Genomic DNA, 6727 nt, shown 5'->3' on the forward strand with positions numbered 1-6727 from the left:
GGGGAGAGGCCCTGTATTGGAGACATTCTAACAATAGGTGCTGTGGGCAAAAGAAACAAGAGGTCAGATTGGACCCCCAGCATGGATGCTCTGGGAAGGTCATGAGTGCCCTGTCCTGCCACACGTGCATGCAGGAGAGAATAGGGCCAGCAGTGGGAGAAGCAAGAGCGTGGGCACAGCCTTGCCCCTCCTTGCACACCAGCAATTGTCTGTGCACACTACACCCTTTCGAAAGGTGGATCACGAGCCTCCAGGTTGTGCACTCTCCCCGGCGCCCTAGAAGTGTTCTGCCTGCATAGGACACAAGCAGGCAGAATGTTTACCCAACCACTACTTGAGTGCTGTGCCTCCTCCCCGACCCCAGCAGAGCCCTGGCCGTGGGGGGGATAGACTACTGTGGGCGCACGGTCTAGGGGCTGGAGCCAGGGGCAGGGAACCTGGACTCCCTTGGGTTCTTCTCTTGGTTCTGTAACCGTTTCGATGCATGACCTTGGGCAAGTCAGCTAACCTCTCTGCCTCGGTGTACACATCTCTATGTGGCTTTAAGAATCCCCTCTCTCAGGGGAGCTGTAATTAGTACCCTCAGATAAAAGGTGTGATGGAACTGCAAAGTATAACAACCCTCTTGGAGTGTGATGGACTTCAGTGTCTATCTAGATATGATATGGCTATCACGATGGTATCAGAGTGCCTCACTGAGAGTCACTCCACCAGCCAGGACAGGACAGGACTGTAATCTATATTCACTACGGCTACTTTTTCTCCTAGCAGTTTTAAAGAATCCCAATGATGAGCTTCCAGCCCTTTCCCTGGACATTTAAGAGCACCGCATTTCAGCCTGTTACTCCTAGTCAGGCCGCCTTGGCCTTGCTGAACATTTCCTCTCTCCTTACGCCTTGCAAACACAGATACTGCCCTCAGAATTAAATGGGAAGCTCCAGTGCATTGGGATTTAAAAGATACCCATTAAGAAGGTTATTAGCACACAAGCATTCTCAGGCAATGAGCTGAGCACAAGCTGGCAGAGTGACTGTACTCAGAGGACAGAGGAGAATCAAAATTTAATTCAGCCCCTAGCAAGCCAATTCCCTGCTGGTGGACCGTGTCTCCATCTCAGTGCATAGGGCATCCTTTCAGAAACTGAGGTTTCCCCCCAGTGTTACAGGATGGGGGCCCCACCACACATGTTCCTACCCACCAAAAGCCTCCCCACTCCCAATCTCTAAATTTAGATTTATCCTAACATGAAGTTTTTTCAATTGCATTCTGTACATTTCTAGACTTCTCCCATGTTTCAGCCATGCATCTGGCAGCTTCTCTTCACCCGGTCATGAAATCTTGGGAGAAGGAGTGTGTGCAAGAGAGAGAAAATATGAAAGATTGACACAAGCTGCCAAACTGCTGTCAGATAGCTACAATTCTTCACTAGCACCAAATTAGAACCAGCAAACTAGTGCTACAAGGCTCCACTTTCTGTTACCAGTCACTTGAGCCCTGGATTCTCCTAGACCTCCCTTTCTTAAAGCTCCCGAGAAGCATCCTTGGCTGTTTATAATGTTGGGTTCTGTTGTAATAACTGGGACTATAAATCTAGCCCGATTCTAAAATCAACTGTAAAAATTATATGAAAAGTTCATATGATGTTATAACCACCTAGGCTAACAAATGGCGATGAAAAGTAGGTCAGGGGAGAGACACATCTAGCCTCCTGCACCCTCACACATTAGCACCAAGCCTGACTCTTGGAAAAATATTGCAAAAGGAAGAGTGCAAACCCATAAAGCTAAGATCATTGCCTGATAAGGGACACACACCAGTGCGTGACTGCAGGATGGAGCTGAGAGGGTAGACACACCTCTGGGCGGCACAGTGGCACCCGCCAGGCAATGACAGCCTTCCTTGTGGGGGAAGGATTTGCAGGGATGCCCAGACTCACATGGTAAGGCTTGGGATTTTCCCATGCAGTAGCCTACATGTGATTGCAGGCCTTGGGTTTATGCTGGCCGATTAGGCCCTGGGCAGCTAGGTTGTTCTGAACTTTCACATCACAAGCGGGTTGCGATGTGATGTGCATCACAACTCTGGTTGGCGGTCACTTCCGCACTTCACTGCTGTCAGGTCAGGCTGCTTTAGGGGTATATCCTCATGTTATAATCAAGTTGCGGCCAGTTGGCTTAAAGTCTAATGCTTGTGTCCATCCTCATTGCTCCTTGCCATAAGCAAACGTGAATTGGGTTAATAGAACATCTCCTGGAACCTCAGTTACTGCACCAGCTTAAAGCTGTTTGGTTTTCATTCTGCTTCAGCACATCTTACCCAACTTTACTTTGATATCATCCAAACCCACTGGCACTTGACTTTTTTATACTAACATTTTTTTTAAGTCAATCTACACTAGGAAGTAGGCTCATATCTGAATGCCAGCTACTCATCCAAGACTCTGCCATAATAGGCCCCAGGAACTCTGTGTAACCAAGGGTTAACAATCTGCACCTCTCAAGCTTCACAAGAGTGCAGCAGTATCAGATGCAGTCCTGAGCTAGAAGCATTTCTCCCTCCGCTCCCTGTTGGTGTTTATTGGCAATAGACTGGAATGTGACTTGCTGTATATAGTGATAGCAAACAACCCTCCCCCTACCTGAGAAAGCTAATCTTTCAACCCAGGAATTCACCTGGAGAACCCAGGAATCTGAAATATTCCTTCATCAAACAACTCAGAGTGGGGGGGGGGAAATGGTAGAATTATGGAAGGGGAGGAGTAGAGATGCTGAACAGCAATTTAAAAACAAACAAACAAAAAAACCCCAACCCTAAAAGGCAGACTGGGGAAGTTATCCACACCCCCAGTTGCAAAGGTAAGGATGATGGAAACACCCTACCATCATAACAGTAAACACTGTTGAGGCATCTCCTCTACCAAGCACTATACAGACCTAGGAAGATCTAGTCCCGCCCACAAAAACCACAAATATACTTAATCACCACCCCCTCCCCCATATCACAAATGGGGACGTTGAGGCTGGGATGTTCAAGGCACTTGCCCAAGACCACACAAGGAGTAAGTTGCAACAAAAGCCAAATGGGGGGGGATTATAAAGGAAGGAGGCGGGGGAGGGGGGGACACACACTCAATGAAAGAGAGAGAGAAAAAAAGGCAACCTGGAGCACTTCTCTTAAGAGACTAAAACTATAAAAAAGAGTCAGGAAAAACTTAACCTGGGGCAGAAGAAGGTTACTAGGCAGCCCTGACAAAGGGGATCTTTGAACTTCTTTAAACAAATATTTTCAGATCAAAACGCTGAACGGGACCCGAGCGGAGCGGAGCCTATTAAAAGAATGTGAAAGCTACGGCACAGGCACAAGAGACCCAGCAAGGGGAATAAGGGGAAGTCATTCTCTGCGGGCAGCAAACAACCCGCACCAATTCCCGCCCCCCGCTCTTTCTTCTCCATAACTCACCTCCTCAGGAACTCCCCTGCGTTTCCAACAGGCACAGCTGCAAATCCGATTCCTTCTCAGCCACGTCTGTCCCTGGCTGGGGAGCGTTCTCCCCAACCTCACCCCGCAGAGTTGGTGTAATGAAAGCCCAGAGCAGATCTCCACTTCCACACAAAAATGCCTTTGATCTCTTACAGTCCCGGACTCTGGGGGAAAGAGGGAGGAGATCAAGTCTCCAGGCGCTGGAACTGCAAAGCAGAGCTGCTGCAACAATATCCCCTTTCGTCCTCAGAGCCCTGCCTGGCCGGCTGGGGATTCCCACGGGCACCGCCGACCCTGCTGCTGAAATTGACCCGTCTAGTCAGTTTCACAGGGCGCCTAGGAACTCTGAAAAGTCTCTCTCCCCCAAGCCACCTCCCCCTGCCCGCTCGGTCCGTCTCCCTGCAGGAAATCCCTCCCAACCTCCGCTCCGTCTCTCCTGATTGGAAAAGCAAAGGGGGCTGCAGGAGCTGGGCAGGGCCAGGGCTGCTGTCAGTCAGGGTGATGCGGTTCCAGATTTGGGCAAGAGAAGGGGCGTGTGGAGAGTGGTACCTGAGACTTTAGTGTAACTGCAACAGGGAGTAAGTGCCCAAGTGTGCAAGCCCTGGGACCGGAGCCTGCTCCCCAGCTGGAGCCTGGTGGAAGGTCGAGAGAGGCGTCCCAACCCTTAATTACTACCCTGTGCCAGTCCCTTCCAGCTGCAGGGAGCACAGGGTGGATGGGTTATCTATGGGAGCAGGGAGAACTACAGGGCTGGGGGTGGGAAGAGCTTCACAACAAACTGGTTCCTCTCTTTCCTTGCAACTCAGTTCTGAGATTCACTTTAAATGCTTTAAAACACTGCCAGTGTCACTTTAGTCCCTGCTGGTCGGCAGCCCCCGTGAGAGCTCAGCTATGAGGAGTTCCTGCGCCTCCCTCCCAGCGCTGGATTCTTTACCAGGGGGTTTGCTGGAGCGGCTCATTACTGGTTTAGATTTGTTGGGTGCCAGACGTGTGCTGAAACAATTGTTTTACTGCTTTTGGGTGTTTACAAGTCTAGGGTCCTGGGTGCATTTCAAAATCTGTAATCACCCCTGGAGCCATCTCTCTGTGTACTGTGACAGGGTTGGGCCAGATGGCTCTAGGAGAGTAATAGAAGACAGATATGTTAGCCCCAGGCTACGCAGGTCCCTTTTCCCTGGGTAAGGTAAAAGGGAAGGTTTCAGAACAATCAGGAATCTTCTGGAGATAATTAAGATTGGCTGCAGGTGTTCTAATCAGCCTATCAAGAAGCTGCTAGAATCAATTAAGGCAGGCTAATCAGGGCACCTGGGTTTTAAAAAGGAGCTCACTTCAGTTTGTGGTGTGCGTGTGAGGAGCTGGGAGTGAGAACATGGACTGAGGTGTGCTAGCATTATCAGACACCAGAAGGAGGGTCCTGTGGTGAGGATAAAGAAGGTGTTGGGAGGAGGCCATAGGGAAGTAGCCGAGGGAGCTGTAGCTGTCACACAGCTGTTCCAGGAGGCACTCTAGACAGCTGCATTCCACAGGGCCCTGAGCTGGAACCTAGAGTAGGGGGCGGGCCCGGGTTCCCCCCAAACCCTCCCAACTCCTGGTCAGACACAGGAGGAGTTGACCTGGACTGTGGGTTCAGAAAAACGGCCAAGCTGAGGGCTGCCATGAAGCTCTAAGGTGAGCAAATACACCAATAAGCGCAAGACCCACCGAGGTAGAGCAGGAACTTTGTCACAGTACATGTGATGCTTTCTCCTTCCCTAATAAAGCTGGACAGCTTTCACTGCACAATACCACTGGATTATCAACAGCTAATCAGACTAAAAACCCATACATTGGCTTAATTCATGAAGGGCCCAACCCAAAGCTCCTGTTGGCTTCTGTGGGAGTCATAAGTACTCGGCACTTCTCCAGATCAGCCCCTAAGAAATTATACCAAACCATAGTTTATTGAGCAACATGAATAATGAGGAAAATGGCAGGGCTGGCTGAGAAGGAAGAGCTGGAGTTCTAAAATACACCCTGTCTTTTCAATTCTGGCTAAAGAAAAAGATTATGCACATTTGATTAGAAATGTCAACATTTTACAGCTGCTATTTTGAAGTGTGGCGCTATAAGTAATCTTGCTAGAAAGCAACATGAAGTTAAAGGTCTTGTTATTCATTATGTGATTTTTGTCAGCGCTTGTAAAGCGCATTGACATTTATACTAATCCCCCAAATTTATGTAATACCTTTGTCCTTTTAAGGATCTTAATTAAGCTTCACAACACCCTGGGAAGCAGATAAGCCCACTTTGTAGATGGGAAACTAAGGGCTGGTCTACACAGTTTTTGTACCAATGTCACTATTTCCTTCAGGGATGTGATTTTCTATCACTGATACAATCCCTCGCATGGATGCAGTCATACCAGCCTAATGGCACCTTATACTAGTACAGTTTACTTCCATTCCCACACAGGAATAAGCTACACTGATATAAGCACCTTTGCACTGGAATAACTGTCTCCCCACGAAGAGGGTTGTGCCATTTTAATTATAATGGTATGGCTAAAGTGGTACAACTTTTGTGTGAAGACAAGTTCTAAGACACAGGAGTCAAGGCCAACATTTCTAAACTAGGGTGCCAATTAAGCACTTGGCCTGATTTTCAGCTATACCGAGCCACAACAATTCCCAATGACAACTTTGAACATTAAGCCACGTATTTAGGTTCTTTACTTTATGTAACTAAATTTGAAAATTTTGGCTTAAGTTACTTGCCTGAAGGCACTCAGCAACTGTTGTGTCAGGTCTGGGATTAGAAGACAGTAGAGTCCTGCTACCTATCAGTAAACCCACAGCTTTTTAACCCTTGGAAAACTAATATTTCTCCCTCTTGATCATTTAGTAAGAACTGTTTGTGTCCCAGAACACCAGACTCCAGCGTAGGCGCTTTGTAGCATGACAGACACAGCATCGGGATGTCTGATTTATTTTCACAGCATCCACAGTACAGGTTCCAAGAAGGATGATCATCAATAAAGAAAAACCCAACACAAGATTCCCTCTCAAAGCTAAATATCCCATAGCAAGTAAGAGAGCTGTGTTATTGTCCAGAGCTATCCCGTGAGGCTGGGGAAGTGGGACAGATCTCCTGTCCAGAGCTGGGGAGAAAGGGCTCTTTTCTGCCTGACAAATCACCCCCTCTACTGCACTGGAGTGGGGTCCAAGCTCCTTTTTAAAATTCTTTTCCTTGGAGTGAATCTGGGCGGTGG

General features: G+C 48.3%; 1 protein-coding gene across 1 annotated transcript in view; it reads right to left on the reverse strand.

Moving 5' to 3' along the window:
• Positions 1-3833, reverse strand: part of CASKIN2 (CASK interacting protein 2) — a 70700-nt gene extending 66867 nt beyond the window's left edge. Inside the window, exon 1 of the mRNA XM_073311864.2 lies at positions 3460-3833. The gene's annotated coding sequence lies outside the window, so the exon portion shown is untranslated. The remainder of the gene's footprint in view (positions 1-3459) is intronic.
• Between the last annotated feature and the right edge of the window lie 2894 nt (positions 3834-6727).

This window comes from Lepidochelys kempii, chromosome 14 (genome assembly GCF_965140285.1).
Source record: "Lepidochelys kempii isolate rLepKem1 chromosome 14, rLepKem1.hap1, whole genome shotgun sequence".
In the NCBI taxonomy this organism is placed as follows: Eukaryota; Metazoa; Chordata; order Testudines; family Cheloniidae; genus Lepidochelys; species Lepidochelys kempii.